Source organism: Canis lupus, chromosome 5 (assembly GCF_003254725.2).
Source record: "Canis lupus dingo isolate Sandy chromosome 5, ASM325472v2, whole genome shotgun sequence".
NCBI classification, from domain to species: domain Eukaryota; kingdom Metazoa; phylum Chordata; class Mammalia; order Carnivora; family Canidae; genus Canis; species Canis lupus.
The window spans coordinates 53,576,815-53,596,830 of record NC_064247.1 but is presented as its reverse complement, the minus strand read 5'-3'; the positions used below and the strand labels follow the sequence as shown (position 1 = coordinate 53,596,830).

Below are 20,016 nucleotides of genomic sequence, written 5' to 3'. Positions count from 1 at the left end.
GGCTGAATTCTGCTTTGTTTGGGGGTTAACACCTTCATATAAAATGACATTTATTGGGAAGAGTTGAGATCAAATCAAGGACCAATCTAATTCCTTTTTTGTGGATTCATTATTCAAGGAAGAGTAGAACCCACTCACTGCCAAAGTCCTGAGTAGAAGCATAATTTCAAAAGCTAAACCGTCTTACCACATAAGAGCAATACAATTGTAACCTCAGAGTTATTCAACCTCAGATGGAGAGAAATGACATAGAAATATGAGTTACATAAGTGAGGAGCCCTAAGCCAGCTTGCAATATTTTCCAAGAATTTCTTTATAAAAGCCATGGAAAATATATTGAACAGCTATTTTGGCCTTAACAGTGTGTGTGGCAGAGCACCTCACAAAGTCTTCTGACGAGTTTTTACTGCTATGTTATTCTAAGATCTGTGCTTTATAAATTTTTCATAGTCGATTAGATTCAGAAGGACCCTCAGACATGATCCCAGGCAATATCCTGCTCAGTGGAGGCACCTCATCTTCAGTCTCAGTCTCCATGGGCTGCTTGAGGAAGATGGAGGAAGGGGTAAAGAATGGCAGTAGTTAGTTCTGGAACAGTCTACCTCACGGGGTTCTACTAACATTGAATGAGTTTACAGTAGCACTCTATTCGTCCAAATGTTAGTTTCTCCAAGAAAACCAGCACTGAACTCAGTTACAAAGACACTTGTCCAGGTTGTGCTGCTTTGTAAGTTTTCTCCTCTGCTTCTCTATGAGTCTGTGTCCTTGGACAGGACACTGCCCTGCCTCCTCTTCTTTCATTTTTCTTTACAAGCTATTCATATTCATTGTTTCAGTCTCCAGCTCTCTGCAGGTGATTTTTAAATCTGCAGGTCAAGGGCACCAGGGTGGCTCAGTCGGTTAAGTCTCTGACTCTTGATGGAGCTCAAGTCATGATCTCAGGGTCATGAGATAGAGCCCCACAATGGGTTGCACACTGGGTGTGGAACCTGCTTAAGATTCTCTTTCTCCCTCTCCCTCTGCTCTCTCCCCTCTCTCTAAAAATAAATAAATAAATGTAAATATGCAGTTCGGAACTCTCTTGAGAGCCCAGTGTTATAGATCTGATTTTTGAACACCTCCATCCAACACTGAACAGAAAACTTCAAAAAAGGAGTCCAAAACTGAATTCCTCAATTTACCCCCAATCTTTTTCTCCTCTTGACAATTGTCAAATAAATCACTAATGTTAATTATAGTTTTTTTAAACATACCTAAGTATAGAGTCAAAGTAGAGACTTAAACCATAATTAAAGGGAATAAGAATTCTCAAAAGTATTTGTTTTACACTCAAAATCAGAATAATTTACATTTTCTTTTTTTTTACATAAACTTTTGGAAGTATAACTTCTGTGCAAGTGGCCTCCTTTTCCAGAACATAATAGAATAACAAGAAACCTATATACTCTTCTCCCTTAAATGACCTGAGATCCTGGAAAAAATAAATGTAAAAATGTGGTTCTCAGACATTGGACAATAGGCAGCACAGGACAGAGAGAAGGGAAACAAAGCTGTGATTGTTCAGCTTACTGCCTAGACTAGCAGCACAGGTGGGGAAAGCTCAAATAGGTCAGAATCTGGCAAGCAAAAGTAGCTAGATTTTGAGGGACACAGCACCAGAGTGGAGGGAGGTACACCCAGAGAGAGCTCCAGAAATCTGCAGAAAGGTCCTTTGAATTATTGGCTGAGTACCATTTTATGCATGCATGAAAAGAAATTACCAAAGTCAGGAAAGAGCCATATAGAGGGCTGAAATAGTGTGTGTGTCAACCAATCAGAATTGAAAGACACTGTAATGGTTATGATACCAGGTCAAGTTCTTAGAAGGGTATCACTACAGCACTAGGACTAAACTAGCTCTACATGTAAAGCTACTCTGGACGTGTAACAAAGCTTAAAAAGCAAACACTGAAAGGATTTAGTTGTTCCAAGTAACTGCATGTGAGAATAAAATCCAACACTATATAAAGGAATGTAACAAAACTCAGCACCTAACAATATAAAATCACAATATCTGGCATCCAATTAACAGAGACCATAATCAGGGGGAAATTAATCAATAGAAACAGCCCCTCATGTGACAGAGATGATGAAACCAGTAAACAATATTAACATGTTCCATATATTCAAGAAGACAGCAAACACATAAACAGGAAGATCAAAAAAATATATAAGATATAAAAATAAGACTCAAGTAGCATTTCTAGAAATAAAAATATAATATCTTTTTAATGAATTATTTCCATAAAAGAAAAATTAATATGAAGATCTAACATTTAAAATTGCCCAAAATGTGGGGCACCTGGGTGGCTCAGTTGGTTGAGTGGCCAACTCTTGATGTTGGCTCAGGTCATGAGGGTTCCTGGAATCGAGCCCCACATCAGACTGTGCTCAGTGGAATCTGCTTGAGATTCTCTTTCCCTCTCCCTTTGCCCCTCCCCCTGCTCATACTCTCTCAAATAAATAAAGTTTTCTAAAAAATTGCTCAAAATGAAACACAAAGAGAAAGAGAAATGAACAGAGCATCAAGACAAAACAAAGAAAATAACCTTCAAAATGAAAGATATTGTCTGAAAAATTCAGGCCAACAAAGCAGTGTGAAACTCATTTCCAGCAGATCTGCACTGTAAGATATGTTAAAAAGAAATACTTGAGGCAGAAGTAAAATGTTACCAGATGGAGATTCAGATCTAATTTTTAAAAATGAGCCCCAGAAATGACAAATATATTACTTTTTTTCTCATTGTTAATTTCTTGTTAACAATTAACTTTATAAAATACAAAAATAGCATGAATTGTGTTATTCAGAGCATAGGTAGAGTAAAATGTATGACCATACTAGCCCAAAGTATAGGAAGGGCAAATTGAAGTATGAGGGTTCTTACAGAGCACATCAAGCAGCATAATAATAATCTGAAGGTGAACTGTACTGAGGATAATTCATCAAGAAGAAATATCAACCCCCCCAAAAAATGCAAGCATGTAACACCGGAGATTCGAAATATATGAAGCAAAAACAGAATTGAAAGTAGGAACATAAAAATCCACAACTATAGTTGAGAGTTTCAAAACTCTGCTCTCAGCTAGTGATAGAAGACAGAAAATCAACAAGGAATTAGAATTTTTAAGACAGAAAGAAAATCACCAAGGATATGAAAGACTTGAATAACACTCTCAACCCACTTGACCTCAGTGAAATTTATTGGATACTCCACCCCAACAGCAGAATACAAGTTCTGCAACAAGATTGATCATATCCTGGGCTACATATCAAGTCTCAATAAATTTAATCAAACATATGTTATCTGACCACAGGAATTTAAACTAGAGATGAATGTCAAGAAGATATCTGAAGAATCTCCAAATGTGTGGAAATTAAGCAACCGACTTCTAAATAATCCATGAATGAATGAAGAGATCTGAAGTGAAATTAGAAACTATTTGGAATTGAATGAAAATGAAAGCACAACACATCAAAATTTGTAAAATAGTTTCTAAGCAGTTCTTAGAGGAAATTTATAGCACTAAATGCTTATGCTATAAAGAAGTGTCTCAAAATGATCTAAGCTTCTACTTAAGAAGCTAGGAGAGAAGAACAAATGAATTTACATATCATTAAATGCACTCATTTTAAATGTATGGTCCAGTAAGTAATAATAAAAGTATATAATCCGTATACCACCATAACCACCCCAAAATACTCTTGCAGTTAGATTATTCCTACCACCACTATTAACTACTACCATCCTAAGGTGACAACTGACCTGCTCTCAGTCATTATAGATGACATTTCCCTATTATAGAATTTCATGAAGTGCATTAATATGGTATGAACTCTTGCATTTCTGGCTTCTTTTTCTTAGCATGTTTTTGAGATTCAACCTTGCTGTTGTGTTTCAGTGATTTGTTCCCTTTTTTTGCTGAGTGATTTCCCATTATGTAACTATATCACAATGTGTTTATCTATTTGTTGATGGACATTTAGATTGTTAAATTGCACATTTTTATTATTATGGCTAAAACTGCTATGAGCATTTGGGAACAAATGAATCTGGGGCTTCATCTGAAATTGCATATTTGCTTGGCTTTCTCTCCTTTCCTATTATGGTTCTCCTATTCCTTTACTGGTACCTCAGGGATACTTTATGAATTAATCATTTGCACCAGAATCCTTGGCACAGAATCTATTTCTGAAAGAACCCAACCTAAGACATCACCTGAAGCAAATGCATTTCAATATGTGCTTGTCTTTAGATCCACCCTGCCACTCATTGTCTCCAACACAGTCCAAGCAGGGAATTGCTGTCTCTGCTTCAGGAAATAGCATCATGCTTCTCACATTCACAGGAACCAGGGAGCATGCATAGAGATGGACCTTGAGGTGTGGGATCTAAGATGGTGGACTAGGGCAGCCCCGGTGGCGCAGCGGTTTGGCGCCGCCTGCAGCCCGGGGCGTGATCCTGGAGACGCTGGATCGAGTCCCACATCAGGCTCTCTGTATGATGCCTGCTTCTCCCTCTGCCTGTGTCTCTGCCTCTCTCTCTCTCTGTCTCTATGAATAAATACAAAATCTAAATAAAAAAAAAATTAAGATGGTGGACTATAAAATTGGATAAGTGAGGATTTATTGACTCAAGATTCAACATTCTTGCAAGAATATATGCAGCTAGTCCCAGTTCACTAGCTTGAACCTGACACAGAACAATAATGAGATGAAGATGCAAGAATTGGTTTAACATACCATAAGGAAAGTGGTCAGAAAGTCAGGGAATTGAGAATATTAAAATGGATTTATTAGGAGAGAACAGAAATTCTACTGTCTGTGTTTCCAAGGAGGGCCTCAAGGATATTCACTTTCCTAAGACAATATACACTAGCAAAAAAAGCTATTGGCATTTTTTAGAAACTCAGTGATGACTATCTAGTATAGGTGAAGGTGGACAGAGGAGGTGCTGCTGGAATGGTAGAAGCCAGGAAACTGTTCAACCATCAGAGGCAAAGTGGCCACAATTACCAAAATGGGCAGCAATCCTGGAGTGGCCAGTAGGATGCTTTGACTTGCAAAGATCTGTGGCAATACATAATACATCTTGAAATTCCTAGGAGTGAAATAGGTGAGCAACAGACCACGGTGATGTTCAATGTGTATAACTGGGGCGGGCGGGGGGCGGGGGGAAGGCTGGAAAGCAAAAATCTGATTTCATTTGCTGCTGTGGAAAATTATGGTCCCCGACCACATTTCCAGATCTAAGACTGTTCACAGAACCAGCCCCTATTGACAGAAGAGAAGTCCTGGTCCCATTGTTGAGGGTCCCTACAATATCACAAGAATATATGACAAATATTTTGGTGATTTGTTCATAAACATGTGCAATTTTTCTGGAAACAAGGTATTGGGAAAAGAATACATAGAATTTTCAAAGACTAGGGATCCCTGGGTGGCGCAGCGGTTTGGCGCCTGCCTTTGGCCCAGGGCGTGATCCTGGAGACCCGGGATCGAATCCCACATCGGGCTCCCGGTGCATGGAGCCTGCTTCTCCCTCTGCCTGTGTCTCTGCCTCTCTCTCTTTCTCTCTATCATAAATAAATAAAAATTAAAAAAAAAAAAGAATTTTCAAAGACTATTGTATAATACATCAGAGATGAAACACATGGATAACAGTTTAGATTTTCCCAAAAAGCAGAGCTTGAAACAGGGATTGCTTATAGGTAGTTTATGGGCAGAAGAAATATCAAAGAATCAGAGTAGGGCCAATGAGAATAATGTAGCAGAAGAAGAGGGAAAAACCAATCCAATGATATGTTACCAAGCTAGTCTCTAATGGGGGCAACTATTGCTTTATCCTGCTAGAGATCCTCTGAAGAATAATTTAGAATGAACCTCCAAATTGTCTACTGAAGAATGAAAGAGAAATATTATCTGCCAGTTCTCCTCCATTTGTCAAGGGTCACCTTATGGGTGACCCCTTACTTTGTTGTTCTCTGCATCAGAATGGCTCACACAGTTTCATGTGTGTGAGTATCTCAAAAGGCAAGTCTGAGAATACCCTGGGCAGAAAGCAAGAGATACTCAGTGCTCCTTGAGCAGTAGGGACTAGACTTTGTTTTATTAACTCTCATACAGAGTTATGGCTGGCTACCTCTCTGAAGGTGACTCCACTAAAGATTGGATTTGCATTTCCTCTGTCTTGGAGATGAGGTGAGCATTATTTGGCTCCATACTGCAGAATGGGAGCCAGATATGAGGGCACTAGAGGCACTAGAGGATCTTAGATACAAGGGGTGGACTGTATCAGATATCTCTTACACACTATTTCAGATCCCCTTAGCCTTGTTTATCTCTTAGTCCAGCAAGCACTGTTCTGTGTAGTCTCAGTCTGACTTGTTGCCAGTGCCATCTGACAGAGCCTCACGTCAGAACTGCACCTTTCCTTCCCTGAAGCTTCCTTCTCAATCCTGAGGCATGAAAATGAAATGTGCTGGGGCTATATGCAGCATCCACATGTGCCAAACCCAGAAGTAAGGCAAAGTTAACACCTCTCAGGGTGAGACTTTAGCAAATGCAGATAGACAGATGTGGATAAACTCTTCTTCTGACTCTCCTTGTTACAGATAATATGGAAATGCATCACATATGACCCTCAATAAGTCCTGTGGGATCAGACAACTAATAACCTCTAGCTGTGACCCACTCAATAACACATCTTTTGGTTGTCTCTCTCTGCTTTGCTCCCCAGTGTAAAAGAGCCATTCTATGGGATTGTAGTCCTTGCACTTCCTACCAAATCATTCATCTTTTAGCCACCACCTCAAGCTCTGAATGTTGGAGAATCCAGGTGCAGCAAGGGGTGACAAAATTATCATTACTTCAAGATGATGATTGCCTATCTAGAAAACCAAAGAGAGACACCAACAGCAACAAAATTCTAGTAACAGGACTCAGTACATTGGCTCACAATAAAATTATGCAAAAATGAATAGCTGTTCTATCTATGCATATTAATGTTAAAACATTGAATTGGAAATGTACTAAACCAAATGAGGACACAATGACTACATTCTGAGCCATAAAAGATATGAATTATTGGGAAGACATGCCATGTTCCAAGATGGAAAGAATTAAATGGTATAAATATGTCAATTCTCCACAAACTAATCTGTACATTTAATGAAATTCCAACTAAAATTCAAATTCTTTAACCTAACAACTTAAAAGATATCCAAAAGATAGCTGAGAAAATAAAATCATGAAAATAGCCAGCGACATTTTTAAGAAGAGTAATAAGAGATGCCTGACTCTAATTGATATGCAAGTTTGCTATAATGCTATGATTTCAAAATTGTGCATAACAGCTTTAGATAGTTCAGGAAACTGGCCCCAGTCGAGACAGATGTAATATATGTTAAAAGTGGCATAACATATCAGTTAGGATATGTTAAGATATTAGTGGATAGTTTTTAATAATAATAGCACAATTGGTTAGTCACTTGGGAAAAGAATACATCTTCCCCTCCTTCATAGAGAAATAAGTTCCAGATGGAATAAGAGCATCTTAGTTTGGTGTGCGTTCCTTCATAACTTTATTTTGGCATTTACTTATGCATTTGTCTATTTTACATTAAGGATTCCTTGTCTAGGAGGTTCTGCAGTTTGAGTTTGCTTTCTTTATTATTAGTTACCTCTGGTGTGTGGGGAAGGGACTGAATTTGAGAGTGAAGAAAAGGGACCCCTGGGTGGCTCAGTGGTTGGGTGTCTGCCTTTGGTTCAGGGTGTGATCCCAGTTCGGGGATCAAGTCCCACATTGGACTCCCTGCAGGGAGCCTGCTTCTCCCTCTGCCTGGGTCTCTGCCTCTCTCTGTGTCTCAAGAATAAATAAATAAAATCTAAAAAAAAGAAGAGAGAGAGAGAAGAAGAAAAAAGGGAGGTTTATGTAAGTTAATTGATTCATTTAACACTTGCCTATGTGCCATGTGCCAGGCACTATCCCTGGTCCTGAGGATATAGCAGTGGACCTCCACATGAACTCTGCCCTCATGCAGCATGCGTCCAAGTGGGGAAGTGTGAGACCATAAACAAAATAAATGAGTAAAATGTACTTACATGGTGAAAAATGCTACAGAGGAAAATAAAGCAGAAAAAGAGATAAAGAAGGAAGACTTCACCAAGCAAGTGACATTTGAGAAAAGATGTGACAATGGTGAGGGAAAGTCCCATGTGGATATGGGGTATATTCCCAGACAGTGGAACAGCCAGTGTAAGGAGCAGGAAGTGGGCCTGGCATGTTCCTGGCTCGGGTGCTGTTCCTTGGAGAAAGAGTGGCAGGGGATGAGGTCAGCAGAATAAGGCATTCCTTACAGGACCTTATAGAGTATTTGAGGACTATGCTGTTTCCTTTGAATGACAGAGCAATCTGTTGGAATGTTTAAAGCCAAGGACAGACATGATCTACCTTAGTTTTCTTGACAGGATTACTCTGTGGTTTCTAAGCCAAGAATAGCAGGAAGGGAAACCAGATAGGGGACTATTGCAAACCTGGAGAAGGGAGATGATGGAGGTTGGGACCAGTGTGGTGGCAGGGCAGCTGGCATAAAGCAATTGGCTTCTGGACATATTTTGAAGACAGAGCTACGGGATTTGTTGATCAGTTCGACAAGGACTATAAAAACAAGAGGGTCAGTAAGGCTCTAACAACTTCATTATGAGTGATATGCAAGGTGGATATGCCTTTAATAGAAATGGAGAGGCTGACAGCAGAGGTAGGTTGTAGAGGAGATGGCAGGGATTAGTTTTGGGTCTGTTACATTTGAGATGCTTGTTAGATATCCAGGTAGAGGTTTCAAATAGGTAGCTGTATGACCCCCCTGGAATCCAGGAAACAGGTCAGGAATGGACATATAAATTTGGGAGTCATCAGGTCATATTTTAAGCCATGAGATTGAATTAGATAACCAAGGGAATGAGGGCATGTTTTGGTGATTCTGCCCATAAATATTCAAATTCTTAACTATATATATAAATATATATATATGTATATATATATATATATGTTGTATAATTGTTCAAAACTGGTAAAGCACTGAAAGAAAATATATGCAAAAATTTATACAACTGACTATAGAGTAAAACGTTCTGAGCTTGATACCAAAGGCACAGTTATGAAAGAAATCACTAACGGATGAGTACAATGATAATTTTTTAATGTTCTAGCTATCACACATGGCATATGTAAAAATAAGAAACCAGGGATGCCTCGGTGGCTCAGTGGTTGAGTGTCTGCCTTCGGCTCAGGGCGTGATCCCAGAGTCCTGGGATTGAGTCCCCCATCAGGATCCCTGTGGGGAGCCTGCTTCTCAGTCTGCCTATGTCTCTGCCTCTCTCTGTGTGTCTCTCATGAATGAATGAATGAATGAGTAAATAAATAAATAAAATCTTTTAAAAAAAGGAAGCAACAGGTTATTGGAAAAAACAGTTTCAATATGCATGAAAGCACAACATACAAATTAGTAATTTTAGTATGTAAATATTTTCTAGCAAATCAGTAAGAATAAGATAAATGCCCCAATGGGGAAAAGTAAGTATAGATCTGAATACAAAATTCGTAAAAAAAACCCAGAAGCCATCAGTAAGTATACAGGAAGCATATAAACTAAAATAACATTTTCACCCAAATTGGCCAAAAAGAATTTTTATGTCATACCACCTACTTTGGGCAGGGGTGCTAAGAAATATGTGTTCTTTATACATTTACTGTAAATTCACATTAAATTTTCTGAGACTGACGTGGCAGTCTCAAAGAGCCTTAAACTACACATATTTTTTTACTAGAGTGTCTACTTCTTGCAATCTATCTGAAAGAAATGGGTCACTTAAAAGGAAGTGAACTGTAATATTTTAAATTGGGAAATGGTAGATTAAGGAAACTTAAATGACTAATATTAGATATAGCTAAGTAAATTTTGCTACATCCATGTGATATACTATCATAGCCATGAAAATCATGTTGTAGAATGATTACAAAAATATTCCCACGGGTACACATTCTCTTAGTTAAACAGACCTGATAAGAAAATGAAGGGTGGAGTAGCTTTCCATCAAAAAGCTATATATATATATATATATATATATAATCTGAATAGAACAATCTAAAAGAAGATATATGAAAATACCACATTCAGTTTTGTCTGGGTGATGGAACCACAAATTATTTTATTTTTTCCTTTCTGCTTTATTGTATTCTCTCAATATTTTACCAAAATAAATGTTTTCCTAACTTTGTGTGGTTAAAAAATGAAATCTACATAAGGAATAAAAGAAGAAAGTCCAACAGTCCTGGTTGCCATCCAATATTATATAATCCTGGAGTGCTTCAAAACCACGCAGTGATGTGCTGACAGCCTGTCCAGATGTCTGGGATGGGAGTCACAGAACATCTTTGTCCTAGCAGATTGAATGGCTGGGCACACAAACAACCCGCTCTTTATTTTATTTATCTGTACTTTGACAAGGCAATTTTCCCTGTCATCATCATTATGCTTTTCTGTTACGAATTCAAGACACTTTACTGTGTACTTAATATACTTTATGGCATCCATGCAAATATCCTTCAAGTTGAGTGTTAATATTTCATTTGACTAATGAGGAAACCAAAGTAAGAAGACTTTGAGTAAGTTGCTCAATGTAATTGGCAAGTAGGGAGCAGAGCCACATTTCAAAGGCTGGTGTCTTTACCTCCAAAACGTCTCACTATATAGTAAATTCTTATTCTAAAGAGAGTGACCTGAAAGATGATTTAAGTGATGAAAAGACATCGGTTAAGGGCAGCCTGGGTGGCTCAGCGGTTTAGTGCCACTTTCAGCCCAGGGTGTGATCCTGGAGACCTGGGATTGAGTCCCACGTCAGGCTCCCTGCATGGAGCCTGCTTCTGTCTCTGTCTCTGCCTCTTTCTCTCTCTCTGTGTCTTTCATGAATAAATAAATAAAATCTTAAAAAAAAAAAGAAAACTTTAAAAAAAAAAAAGACATCGGTTAAATGGCAATGAATCTTATTGTGAAATAGTTTGTCTCTTTTCAATTATATTTCCAACCTGGTTAAATCAAGAAAAAAATATCCAGTTTTGTAAGAGCCTACCCACAAAATCTCTTTAATATTTGCTGATGCTCCTTTTTCTAATACTAAGAGAGCAGATCTAATGCCTAGAGGCTACTTAGAATTTAATAATATTGCTTTGTCTTACTGCATTTAGTATGCCTTCTTTTTAGAGCAAGAAATACTGCTTTTTCCACTCAGAGTTGTAATACAAATTTTATTTTTTAAATAAATTTACATTTTTCATAAGTAGATTTAAAGAAAATATTCAATCATTACCAATATAAATAGCGCGCGCACACCCACACACAGAGTGTATGTATTTGCATATTTGCATGTATGTATTTGTGTGTATATATATATATATATATGTATATATATATGTATGTTAAATGCAAATTCCTGGAGCTTGGAAAATAATTGAAACACTATGTGTGGCCCTTTGTCACAATTTTAGAAGTTTGAAAAAGGACATAGTTAACTTCTTTAAAACGCTTATGTTGATGGCTTGGTATCTTCTTATGTGATTCCACTTAATTCTTAGAGTTGTTCTGTGAGATTGGCACTAATACCCAGCTTACAAATTTGGAAATTGAGGCATTGTGTGCTAATGTAGCCTCAGGATACCCAGCTAGTAAGCGGTAAACCTAAGATCTCAACTCTAAGTTTTGGGTCCCCAAGGACTCAGTTTTAGACTACACCATCCAAGGAAAATAGTTAATTGGTCTGCTTTTTGCAATTCTTATACAACTGTTAAGCCATGAACATGCAGGAAACCCAAGAAAACCTCAGTGTAGGGGAGGCTGTTGTTGACCATAAGGCTTTACAAAGTGGATGTGGTTGATTTGGGCTTCCAAGGACAGGTTAGACCCCAGGAAGAGATTCAAGTGCATTTCAGATGAAGCAACTGAGGTGACTTCCATATCACAAAGGCTGGTTTCTGAAAGGCAATGCCTTACAACCCTACTGCTTTGTCCCTGCAAATGCCCAGAGAGGGGAACATTTTAAACTTCGTCAATATTTCACATCTTAATGTGAATTTTCAGTACTCTGCTGAAATCAGGTTGGAATAATGGAAAATATTCCAAGATCTGGGAGGTCATCAAAGCACAAACACCACCAAATAGGCACTGTGGAAGCAATGAAGCTAATTGTCCAGTTTGTCTTCATTTTGATAATTGCCAACTCCATACCCATGTGCTTGTGTATAGGGCTTTTTTTTTTTTAACCAGGGTTACCCAAATATCAATGATGCTCTCTGCAAAAATCAGGACAGTGGTCTGGCTCATATAAATCTCCTAATATGTTTCTCACTGGGATAATATCAAAAAGGAGTCTAAAGACTTATAGGACTTGACAAAACACATGATTCAAACTTCTGGCCAAGTTTTCTAGCCTGTGTGCATATAAAATTCTAGTCAGGGAAACAATGACCATCATGGGCCTCTGCTGGCAAAGGTTCCATGTTTATTATTGGGAAGATCACTTACAGCCCCAGGGAGGTCACAGTGTTGACCTGACATGCTTCCCATCCCATCTCTTCTTTAGCTGGTCATTCAAGCCATTTAAACCTGACACATCAGATCCTTTCGTCCTGAAAACCAGATGTGCTCAGCTGGAGAGAGAAAGGTCTCCTCTGTGCTCAACAGAATCCAAATCTGTGCAGTGAAGAGAGCCAAACTGACAAGCAGGCAGGGTTTGTCTCCCCACCCCCCACCCCTTAGCCTCTGCCTCCTTCCTATTCCCATACTGGCCCTGGTATTCCACCTAGAAAGAGGGCCATGATTCATCACATGCTCAGGTCTCAATAGCCCCCCAAATCCATCTGTTTTATCTCTGAGGTGTTTATTGAATATGTCCCCCATTCTCTACCCCACCATGACTCCTGACCTCACTCACACTCTCATCATTACTGCCTTAGATTAGGAAAGAATTTCCCAATTGACCTCCCATCTCTCTCCCTCAAAGACAATTCTCTGTATTCTAACAACGTTTATCAAAATAATAACTAGCACAAGTTAACTAGCACAAGAGATCGCAGCAGCCATTGCCGAGAGTCTGCTGTCAATGTGCTTCCTGTGAGCTTTTTACACACATCCTTTTTCCTGTCTTCCCTTCCCCTGCTCCCAAAGCATACCCTCCTCCATAGCTACCCTGAGCTGTTCCCACTTCTTCTGGATGCTTTACATAGTCTACCTCTGTGACCCCCAGAAAATCACTGTCAGCACTTAGGACCCCATTTCCTCCAGCGTAAAATGAAGAGACTCCATCGCATCTAATGTTAAATCCTGTGGATTTAAAATTGCTGAGTTTTCTCTTTCTCTTCCTTGTTGGTCTCTGTGCTTCTACAATGGAAGAGAAGAACACCAGTCAGATATTTCCCTGATAACCCCACTTTAGTCTGCTTTAGGAATGGCTCCCCTTCCAACCTGATTTCCCAGATTCCTGCCTTTCACTGTGGAGTCTCTGGCTCCAACTGCATTAGATTAAAGGTGTGATACACCACTGGATCCACATGAGTTTGTATTTGTCCTACTGGCCTCATATAGCTCAGTTGTGTCCCCATGTTCTTCAAGGTTAGTGATACGCCTATTTGCTTCTTTCCATGGATACTCTCAGCTGCCATTAACAACTAGGGAAACATAGATGGAGAGTCACATTTATTACATCATATATTTTTTAAGATTTTATTTATTTATTCATGAGAGGGAGAGAGGCAGAGACACAGGCAGAGAGAGAAGCAGGCTCCATGTAGGGAGCAGATGCGGAACTCGATCCCAGGTCTCCAGGATCATACCCTGGGCTGAAGGTGGCGCTAAACCACTGAGCCACCCGGGCTGCCCTATTACATCATACTTAAGAGAAGGAGCGCTGCAGCCTGACAGCTTTAGGTTCCATTCAAATCCTGATCCTGCCGTTTATTGGCTGTCTACCCTTGGACCAGTTACTTAATCTCTCTGGTCTCAATTTCCTTTTCTGTATAATGGGGAAAATATCAGCTACTTCACAGTTTGTTATGGGGATTACTTTGGTTAATACAAGGCAAGTGCTTAAAACAGTGCCTAGAACACAGCTGAGTGTTATCTCTATGTTTGCTGTTATTAGCTAATAAGAATTAATTTCAAGATTTTTGCTAGAATCACAAGTAATAACGATAATAAAAACAATAATAGATATTAATTATTAAGTACTTGCGAGATGCTACCAATTTTTACATGATGTTTCCCAATTCCTGCCAGTGATGTTTTTCATTTTGCAGATAATAAAACTGATACAGAAACTGTCTCAGTACCTTGCTCAAAAAGAGAATATGTTTTTGAAGCCAAGACTGAGATCCAGGTCACTCTCGACTCCAAAACTCATATTGTTTCTGTTGTATCTGCTGTGCCACGACTACTCCTCCTCTAACTGCTTTCAGTTCTATTTTTCTGCTGAGCCTCAGGAGCTAAAGCTCCCAGTCCGGCACTCTCCCCTGTGCTGAGCAACCACACAGATACTGCTGTTTATGGGTTATACCCCATAGGCCACTTCCACCTCACATTCCAGAGTTCTGATGGCCTCTCGTATTTCTCCATCAAGGAAGCCTTCTGTAAGGTAAGAGCAGTATTTTTATAGGGTTAACCTTGACTCTACCTGGATATGTCATTATGGAAGCAATAGCCTTGCAGGATTCTCCTACTTCAAGGGGCGCCTTCCTTAGAATCCTTGAAAAAGAATGATTGGCCCCACGTGAATCACTTAGTTTGCCATTCGGGGTTCCCCCATACTCCTGCCCACCACTCAAAGCCCCTACTCATTGGGAATGGTCTCCACCTGGAACTCCTGGGCACACTCCCCCTTGCAACAGTGCTGTCCTCCCTTTATGGGCAGCACTAGATGAAGGTAGGGAAGCCACACTTCCCTGTACAGCCTTTTACCTCTATTCTCCATTACACCATCCTGAAAGGCCTCTCTAACTAAATTAACTGTCATGTGGAAGGAAGCACATGGTTTATGTAATGATCCATTATAATCTGAGACAGAATTACAAAAAAGGTAAACCCTTCACAGGTTTGGTAAACCTCTGTTAAACACACTCAGCTTCTCACTCTGTGCTGCTATGTCTACCAGGCTGCATGATAACCTTCTGCACCAGGTCTCTACAGTACGACTCCTTACTCTGTCCCTTGCTCTAGAGAAACATGGTGACCCTCATCAACAGCTTCTATCATCCCCATCATCTCCACAGATTATCTCTAGACACAGTAATCCCACAGTAGTTCACTTACCCTGTGGTTCACCGGGAGATAGTCCAGGGTGGGCTTTGGCTCTCAACATTTGAGGTTACTTTGATGCACCAAGCCATCCCCATATAGGTTTCACCAACCATTCCCCAAAACAGGCAAAAAATCCGAAGTCTTACATACACACTGATATCTCCAGTGAAAAATAAACTAGGAATCAGGGGCCATGAAGATGGGGAGAATTAAAGCAGAAGGATCTAGTGCTAAAACACTTGTTAATTGCTGATATTAAAGGATTCCAAGGATAATGAAAAGGATGCATGCTACAAATGGCAGTCCTGGAGGGGGATCAGAACCTGTGGATCTAGGATCACAGACTCAAACCTTTGAGTCAATAGCATTGTAACAACTGCCTTGCCCCTTTCCTCCTTGTTTTTGATCTCGTATCCTGAGCTCACTACCTACTGCACTGCGGGCTGGGCCTACTGTAGGTAGGCCCCATAGCCCTGTAGCGATCCTTGCATAAAGAGATTCCTCAGTTCTAAACTATTGTGCCTGTCTGAAGATATCCATGACAGTGTGCAGCTTGAGGATCAAGACCCTGTCATCTTTACTCTTTTGTTTTGTATCTTTGCACTCACTGGATGAAAGAATTAATGAACTAAGGTATGCCAAGTAGAAGCCTGGATCACCTACAAATCTGTCTGAATTCAGAAAAGCAAAGACAATCAGATTCTGAATTTCTCTTTTGAAAAAGTGTTCAGTCCCCACAATAGTAATTTGATCTTTAAAAGTGATTTTTCCAGTGACAAAGATGATCACTAATAAAACACATTTGATCATGGTTATTGAAGCCCTATTTTTGGCCATCCATGCAAACAAAGCCCAAAGTTACTGTGATAGAAGAATTCCACCTGCAATTTGAGATGGATAACCAGAACTGCCACTTGCTAGTTACATCATCTGAGGCATGATATGCAATTGCCTGAGTCTTTTAAAAAATTTTTTTAAAGATTTTATTTATTTATTCATGAGAGACACAGAGAAAGGCAGAGACATAGGCAGAGGGAGGAGCAGGCTCCCTACAGAGCCTGCTGCAGGACTTGATCCTGGGCCCTTGGGATCACGACCTGAGCCAAAGGCAGACACTCAAACACTGAGCCACCCAGGTGCCCTGCCTGACCCTTATTTTTGTTATAGAGTGGGGGTACCATTATGTTGCTGCCCATGGAGTTTTGCAATGTCCTAAAAATGGGGTCAAAATCATTGTCGTTCCTTTCTGACACAGAAGTTTTGTGACTCCATGAAGTTTTAAATGTAATAATAGTAGTATATAGGCCATGTCAATTGAGCTGATAGGAGTAATTAGAGAAGACTAAGGGTTTGGTGAAAGCAAAGGCTATAGATGCAGGCAGGCTCTAAATTCTGATTTCCACATTGTCAGCTGTATATGTCCATACAGATTATCTAACTTCTCTTGTCTCATTTCTATCACCTGTATAAAAATATTTTGTTTTACCAGATTATAAAGTTTAAAAAGATAGTCAATATATTTTTATGTAACCTAAGACCTGGTTTCCTTCTACCCTCTTTCCTGATCAACTCCTCCTTCTGATCAATATCTCTTTCAATCTAATAAAGAGATCTAGGGAGTGTGTTTTTAGCGAATTTTATGAAAGACATTTATTAGGCCATAAAAAACAATGTTAACATTTTTACCCACTTGTTGGGACATGAAGTTCTACAATCTCTTTTTATGGGTAAGCTTGTTTTTCTTCATTTTTTTTCCTCTCCTGAACTCAAAGTTAGCCCAAATATGGTAACAATAAATCATTCAGACTGGGTTAATACATGCTGTTATAGGTTTAGATACCTCTCATTCCCCTTACTCATCTCTAAGACAGAAAAGGAGTTAGCAAACCTTCATTAGAATTGTTGTTTTGTGCCTTAAACCCTTGAGTACCATGTAATGTGATCTCTATTTTCCTTACCTTTCAATTCTCTGACTCTGGAGAAACCACAGCTCTGCTGGTTTTTGTGGAACAGACCACAGCAATGTTTTTTAACTTTGCTTAATTTTCCTTCCATCTGTTCTTTCCTCAGAAAGCACTTGCTGCTTCTCTGTCTCCCTTCAATAAATGCCAAGTGCTGTAGGTTTGTTTCTTCTCTTCTTCAGTCAACCCTAAGTGCCTCCTCTGCCTGCAGCTTTGACCTGTTTTTGTGGGCTCATCTTCCTGGACTCAGGGCTATAATTCTCTCAGAGTCTCTGAAGTTTTATAATTCAAGTGATGAGAACCCACTTTTTAAAATCAGCTTTGAAAATGTTCCATCTTGAGGTAAATTTCATAAAATGTTGTAAGAACTGAGATTTCAATAGACAAATCCTTTCTCTTTTATGCCTTCATAGCCAGTGGGAGGCTACATTAGACCCTATCCAGAATAATTCTTTTAAAAGAGGCAACTTGAACTACTACATACGCTCTTAGCACCATGATCTTGAAAACAAAAGTTGATTGGATCAGTATCAAGAGAAATTCCAAAGTGTAGATATCTCAGTTGATGGAAGTAGTGGGCGATAGTTCAAGCCATACAAAATGGCTTCAAGTGGTTCAGAGCTATAAATAACACTGAATCACATGGTGAGAAAATTATTCAACACCTCTCTGAATTTCCTAATCCCTCATTTAATAGGGAGATAACAAGCATCAAACCCAGAACCTCAATAGAAAACAACAGCATGTAGCTAGAATTTCAGAATGTTTCTTTAACTGTAAGTTTTATGGTTTCCATTTGTCTTTTATCATTGCTTTTATATTTACACTGACTTACTATTCATGATAATAATATAAACTGCCCTTATAAAATATATTTCAGGTTAAAAAGATGACCCAATTCAAAGGAAAATATTTTTTAAATACTAGTGTGATACACCCATGTAGTAAAAATCATGAAAGTGACATGGAAATGACTGAAGTTAAAAAAATGTCAGTTGAATTGAATATATGTGGATCTTGGAAGGCAACTGGAGACTTGATTTTTTTTAAGATTTATTTATTTATTTGAGAGAGAGGGAGAGAGAGAATCTCAAACAGACTCCCTGCTGAGCACAAAGCCTAATGCAGGGCTTGATCTCATGACCCTAAGATCAGGACCTAACCAGAAACCAAGAGTCTAATGCTTAACCAAACTCACCACCCTGGTGCCCCCAGAGACTTGATTTTAAATCCTACCTACCCAACTGACTCTTAACTATAGGAAACAGAGGGTTGCTGGAGGGAGGTGGTGGCGTGATAGGGTAACTAGGTGATGGGCATTAAGGATGGCACATGTGATGAGCACTGGGTGTTATATGCAAATAATGAATTACTGAACTCTACATCTGAAACTAAGGATGTACTATATGTTGGCTAATTGAATTTTTTAATTTCCAAAACTTAGAAATGGAAAAAAATCCTACCTCTCCTACTTATTATCTATATTTATAATACAGTAATATTAGTAAATAATTTACTAATTTACTCTGAGCTCTTGTTTCCTCATCTTTAAAATAGGGGAAAGCCCTATTCTATAGGTCATTTAGAAATGAAATAATATATATAATATGTGCTTAGTATATATAGTTCCTGACAGTACAGAGTAGAAACTCAATAACTGACTTCTTCTCCCTTTAAATTCTTATTTTATACTTGTAACTTAATTTTTTTAATTTATTTTTTTATTGGTGTTCAATTTGCCAACATATAGAATAACACCCAGTGCTCATCCCATCAAATGCCCCCCTCAGTGCCCATCACCCAGTCACCCCCACCCCCCGCCCACCTCCCCTTCCACCACCCCTAGTTCATTTCCCAGAGTTAGGAGTCTCTACTCAGCCATAAGAAATGACAAATACACACCATTTGCTTCGACATGGATGGAAGTAGAGGGTATTATGCTGAGTGAAATAAGTCAACTGGAGAAGGACAAATATTATATGGTCTCATTCATTTGGGGAATATAAAAAATATACTTGTAACCTTAAAAAAATTAAAGTATTGGCTAAGGATAATGGAACTATGTACCATTTCTGAGACAGTTAATATATATTTAATGAGTTACAAAAATATGTAGCTATCATTGCAATATAGACCTATGGTTGACTACTAATTATACCTCCAAAGAGCATAGGGAAAAAACTTATGCAAGAGTTGAAGAAAAGTCTATGTCGGGGTTCCCATCTGAGTCAACATGACCCACTTCCAACACTGTTTTGTCCTGCACCACCACCCTTTATCCTCACTTCACTTCTATCTCATAGTGACATCATCAGTCACATACATCTACAAACCAGAAAGCTAAAACAGAGGCTTTCTCTGTCTCTAGTCTGTTTCTGTCTCTTTCTTTCTCTCTCCTGTTGTCTCCTCCCTCCTTCCTCTACAATCTCAGGTGCAATCCATCATCAAGTCCTGTCTCATTAATCTTCCAAACACCCTTTGCACTGTCTCTATAACCACCACTTTCTTGCTCATAGCAATAAACTCCTAGAAGGTCTATTATATTCCCATGGCTTCTCCACTTCACCCTTTTGCCCCTCTCCAAAGCCTCCAACATTTCAAATGCTCTACATGATTTGTTCCCTGCCTTTTCAATCCTTGCTCCAAACCCCTCTTTCTTTACATCCAACCTCTA

General features: G+C 39.1%; 1 long non-coding RNA gene across 1 annotated transcript in view; it reads right to left on the bottom strand.

Annotated features, from left to right (window-relative positions):
- LOC112647089 (uncharacterized) overlaps positions 1-17,964 on the bottom strand; it is a 35,508-nt gene extending 17,544 nt beyond the window's left edge. Inside the window, exon 1 of the long non-coding RNA XR_003128067.3 lies at positions 17,340-17,964. This is a non-coding gene — a long non-coding RNA (uncharacterized LOC112647089). The remainder of the gene's footprint in view (positions 1-17,339) is intronic.
- Positions 17,965-20,016: the final 2,052 nt, after the last annotated feature.